The 5,678-nt window shown below is 38.2% G+C and overlaps 1 pseudogene; it reads right to left on the bottom strand.

The window, feature by feature from the left end:
* Nucleotides 1-1,843: 1,843 nt before the first annotated feature.
* On the bottom strand, nucleotides 1,844-3,232 carry LOC126495534 (T-complex protein 1 subunit zeta-like; annotated as a pseudogene).
* Nucleotides 3,233-5,678: the final 2,446 nt, after the last annotated feature.

The raw sequence follows: 5,678 nt of genomic DNA, 5'->3' as shown, positions 1-5,678 counted from the left end.
GATACTGATAGTGCTACTACAAGGCCTGTTTTGGGTGCCAGCTGCACAAGACAGTTCCTACTTGGTTAGCTGAAATGGTGCACATCTTATACAACATTCTGGCCAGACCTCACAAAATACTCAGAGACTATTTGCAATCTTACCAGACGTTAATCTTGAAATTTAACCATCATTTTACTTTCACAGGATCCCTCAGAAAGAACGTCACCCCCATGACAGGTGGAAGTAATTCTAGAGGACGAAGTCCCCTCTCCCAGTAAAGTTTGTCCTCAGGTTTAGGGACATCATTTAGAGGTTGATTATAATTAGTATACGGTTGAGGGTTGGGGGAGGAATTTTATAAGCTCAGGGATCTTTTTGGGGAAAAAAAGGGAAATTGGATGATAGGATAATAGATTGGTATTTGTGAGTTATTGTTTTTATATAATACATCGGCATAGATTTTTGTATATGGATACAAAATTAAATTATATTGAATATTGTATGAATGCATGCTTCTACCTACTATAGTTTGGTGCTACAACGTGGTAATGGACTCCATGCAAAACCTAAGTGGGCTTAAAAAGGAATTCTAGACACAAATATAGAATCTAACACAGCCTTTTGCTGTTTGCTAGGGTGTACTGTAGAGAGATTTCCTGATTCGGCAACAGCAGCACCGCATCATTTTAAAATGCGGCACGCCAGTGCAAACTCTGGCTGTAAAGCATTTCAATAACATTTGTGGGACCTGGGTGTTTCAAGCATCAAAATAAACTTTTAATAATAATTCTGAACATTAATGGTCATAATTACAAAATCAAAAGACACAAACTAATAGATTGGCAAAATATTTCTGCCTGTTGCCTAAAAATGCAACAAAACATATATATATATATATAATCACAATATATATTCATTCTTAGGGTGAATGGATGGAAAATTCCATTCCAAGCAAATAAAACCAGAATCAAGCAGGTATCATTATTCTAATATCTGACAGACAGACTTAAAATCCAAAGTAGACAGAAGGAAGAAAAGTAGTCAGAGGAGTCTAAAAGCATCACTTCATACTGAGGACAGGGAGAATCTATGACGAAACCTTTATCATTCTAAGCAATCTACAGTAAATACAGCTGCACACAATTTCACAAAGCAAATACTCCTGGATACAAAACCACAGACTAACCTCAACACAGTGATAATGGATTATTTCAATACCCCACTCTCACAGATAGAAAGGACATTTAAAAAATGCTGGGTGATCGTGGTGCACATGCCTTTAATCCCAGCACTCAGGAGGCAGAAAAAGGCAGATCTTGGTGAGTTCAAAGCCAGACTGGTCTACAGAGCAATTTCTAGAACAGCCAAGGCTATACAGAAAAAGCCTGTCTCCACGAAACAAAAACCAAACAAACAAGCAAAAACAAGCAGGCGAACTTTGGAGTTAAATTATACCATAGATTAAGTGACCCTAACAGATATCTACAGAATATTTCACCCAAACACTCCAAAAATGTACATTCTCAGTAAATGGTAAAAATTTCTCCAAATTGATTACATGTTATGACACAAAGTAAGACTCCTAAATATATAAAAATTGAAATAGCTTTCTGACCTTTTTTCCAAAGTGCTAGACTTACAGGCTTGCTCCACTATGCCTTGTTTAGGAGAAAACCATTACAATTTTTCAAAGAACATTTAAGGAACAAGGTAGACAACACACTTATCTTAATATGTAATTTTGTATCATTGTAGCTGAAACTTCTTGTTCAGCGTGTCTGTTTTATGCGTACACTCAGTGAAAAAAATTTTTTACAGTATTATAATTTGAATAGGTGCCAAATGTCCTGTTCCCTTTTCTTCAACCAGGAAGAGAAAAATTCTTTTCCAAATCACTTTGAAGCTCGGATAAAAACGACCATTTCCCCACATCATTTAGTAGTATTACAGATGCAGCAACAAGGGAGACTTCTTCAGTCTTTCAGAGAGGACATCCCAGCTTCCATGATGTCATCCACCAGGAGAATGTTGGTGGCAATCAGAGTACAGGAGTGAAGCAGCTGCTTCTTCACACAGTAGTTGTCCCACACACCCGTCTCTGCTGCTACCATTGGCTCACCTGTGTTCAAGCCCACACCTACTAGTTGACCCGATTCTGAATGCTCAGCTTGAACTTTAACTGGTGTTTCCTGAAGGTCAAAACCAGAGTTCTGTGCAAGAACCTTGGGAATAATGAGCAAGGCGTCCACAAATGCCCGGACTCCAAACTGAGCCGTGCCCTTCACGCTGGGCTTGTATTTAATCAGAGCTTCTGCCATTGCCACTTCTACTGCACCAGCACCTGGGACAACACAGCCATCATCAATGGCATTTTTGACAGCCCTCAATCCATCTCTTATAGCATCCTTGATTTGAGTCAGTGTGTGCTTATTTGGTCCTTTAACCAGCAATGTGACAGAATGGGGGATTGTTACATTTCTCAATAAAGGTGAACTTCTTTTTGCCCAAGGTATACTCATAGACAAGACCCACATGTCCCAAACATTCAGGATTCAGGTCATCAAAGGAATTCAGAGCCACCCTGCCACAAGCAAGTGTCAGCCTCTCCATGTTTCTCCTCTTGGCCCAACACTGAGCCACAATGCCTTCTTTTGCAATGGCATTCTGCTCTAACTCAGGCTGCAGGAGACCCCCAGCTCGAAAGATTTTTTTAGTGGATGTATTATAAATTAGCCAACTAACTTTGTTAAACGTGTAAGATTCTTACCAGTGCAAAACACATGTGGCTAATTTATGGTTTTCATAGTGTCTCTAATAAATACTTAAAAATAAAAAAATGAAATTCCCAAAAATACATTTTGCCATTAAGAAAATCAAAGAGGTGGTTTTCTATCTAATACCAGTTTTCTTTTTTTTTTTGTTTTTTATTTATTTATCCAGTATCTTCCTATGCTATCTTCTGCATGAAGACTGGTATATGAACATAACACTCTCCTTATAAGAGACCCTGTTTTTTTAATTTATTTATTTACTTATTAGTTAATTAAAGATTTCTGTTTCTTCCCCACCGCCGCCTCCCCTTTCCCTCCCCCTCTCCCAATCAAGTCCCCCTTCCTAGTCAGCCCAAAGANCACCTCCATCCAGGTCTAGTAAGGTGAGCATCCAAACTGCCTAGGCTCCCACGAAACCAATAGGTACAGTAGGATCAAAAACCCATTGCCATTGTTCTTGAGGTTTCAGTACTCCTCATTGTCCACCAAGGCCAGCTGGCCTGGGTCTGAAAAAGCCCGGGTTAAAACCGGTCTCGCTGAATACCAGTTTTCTTTAACAAAATTTAAAATAAATACATGGTGGCTCACAGCCATCTGTAATGAGATCTGGTGCCCTCTTCTGGCCAGCAAGGATACAGGCAGACAGAACACTATACACAATAAATAAATAAATCTTTTTAAAAAAGAAAAAGAAATCGCTTTCTGTAGTCTACCTGACTGATATTAAATAAAGCAGGAAGTCAACAGCAAGAAAAACTACAGAAAATACACAGAATCATGGAAATTGGACAATATACTGTTGAATGATGAATGTGTCATTGAGGAAACCAAGAAAAACATCAAACAATTCCTAGAATTAAAGAAAAGGAAAAGACAGCATAAGAAAACCTATGATAGAATGAAGGTAATCCTAAGAGGGAAGGTCATAGCTCTAATTGCCCACATGAAAAAAAAATCAAGGAAACCTCAAGCAATGAAATAATACATTTTAAGATTTTGGAAGCACACATGCATAGACACATATAAATGCATGAACACACACACACACACACTCTCTTAAAAGCAGTAGATGTAAAGACATAATCAGCAACCGGACAGAAAATAATGAAGTAGAAAAACTATCATTGGGCCGAATTCACAGAGTCCAGTCAAAGACAGGGACGCACAATAATATGTGCAGAGGGGTCAAGACCATGATGAGGATACACACAGAAACAACTAACCTGAGCTAAAGGGAGCTCACTGACTCCAGGCTCACAGCAGGGGACCCTGCATTGGCCAAAACTAGGTCCTCTGAATGTGGGTGACAGTTGTGTGGCTGAGGCAGTCTGTGGGACCACTGGGAGTGGGACTAGGATTTATCCCTAGTGCTTGAACTGGCGTTTTGGAACCTACTCCTTATGGAGGGATATCTTGCTCAGCCTAGATATAGTGGGGAGGGCCTTGGTCCTGCCTCAAAGTGATGTGCCAGACTTTGTTGACTCCCCATGGGAGACCTTACCCTCTCTGAGGAGTGGATGGGGGTGGGGTGGGTGGAAAGTGGGGGAGCAGGATGAGGGGAGGGAGTGGGAACTGGGATTGGTATGTAAAATGAGAAAAGATTGTTTTAAAACATAAAATTTAAAAAAAGAGTAAAAGAAGAGATGATTCTCTAAAAAGGTAAATAAAAAGAATAGAAAAGGAAATATAGCAAAGAGGCAAATGAAATGAAATTAAACGAAAGAATGAGGGTTGACCATTATTAATAAAATGAAAAAGGAGAATTTACAATAGATACTAATGAAGTCCAGAAAAAATTATTAAGACATAGTTACTGTCAAAAACTTATTGTCACTTAGAAAATCTCAAAGAAATGGATAAATTTCTAGATGTATATGATCTGCCAAAATTAAATGAAAGATGAGATAAATAATTTTTTTAGGATTGATTTATTCAGTGTTCTGCCTGCATGTATCCCTGCAGGCCAGAAGAGGGCACCAAATCTCAATTCCGATGGTTGTGAGCATATGTGCTTGCTGGGAATTGAACTCAGGACCTTTGGAAGAGCGGGCAAAGCTCTTAACCACTGAGCCATCTCTCCAGCCCTGAGATAAATAACTTAAGCATATCTATACGCACTGATGAGACAGAAGCAATAATAAAGAAATCTCCCACAAATAAAATTTCCAGATCTAAATTCTTGATTTTAATTATTATTTTATATTAATCGGATTAAAAATAACCGATTTTTAATAAAGAATTAATAGTACCCAGTCCCAGCTGACTGGAAGCTTTGTCTGGTTGCAGAAGGTGGACAGTTCAGGCTCTATATCCTCCACTACTTGGAGTCCTCACTAGGGTCACCCTCAGAATGAATAGAATAATCCCCATTTAAAAGGAGGAGTTGTTGTTCTCATATTTTAAGAATATTGCTTTCCATAAAGTTTTATGTTTTTTATGCTATTGGGATATTAGTAAACTGGGGATGGTGGCTCACACCTTTAATCCCAGCACTTAAGAGGCAGATGCAGGTGGATCTCTGTGAGTTTGAGACCAACCTAGTCTACAGATTGTCACAAGACAGTCAGGGCTGTTACATAGAGAAACCCTATTTTAAAAAGCCAAACAAAGGGAGGTGGTATTAGTAATCACATTTTATAGTCAGGGTTTTGTTGATTTTGAAGAACACATATATTTGAATTTTATCCTAAGACAACTCACAAACATTGTTCCAGATAACTTCAGTTAAGAGAGTATTACAAGGAATAGAACTCTGCTTTATTGTCACATCTGCATCTTGTTTCTTTTTAGTGCTGTAAATGTGATACAGTATGATCTACTTTAAACATATTGTACAGTAGTAATGATCTTAGTCATGTAAAATATTAATTTATAAAAGCACACTTTTATTTTTTTCTTTTTTTTATTTATTAAAGATTTCTGTCT

The sequence above is a fragment of the Alexandromys fortis genome, unplaced genomic scaffold (assembly GCF_014885135.2).
Source record: "Alexandromys fortis isolate MF-2015 unplaced genomic scaffold, M_Fortis_MF-2015_v1.1 scaffold_504, whole genome shotgun sequence".
In the NCBI taxonomy this organism is placed as follows: Eukaryota; Metazoa; Chordata; class Mammalia; order Rodentia; family Cricetidae; genus Alexandromys; species Alexandromys fortis.
This window is presented reverse-complemented; position numbering and strand designations above follow the sequence as displayed.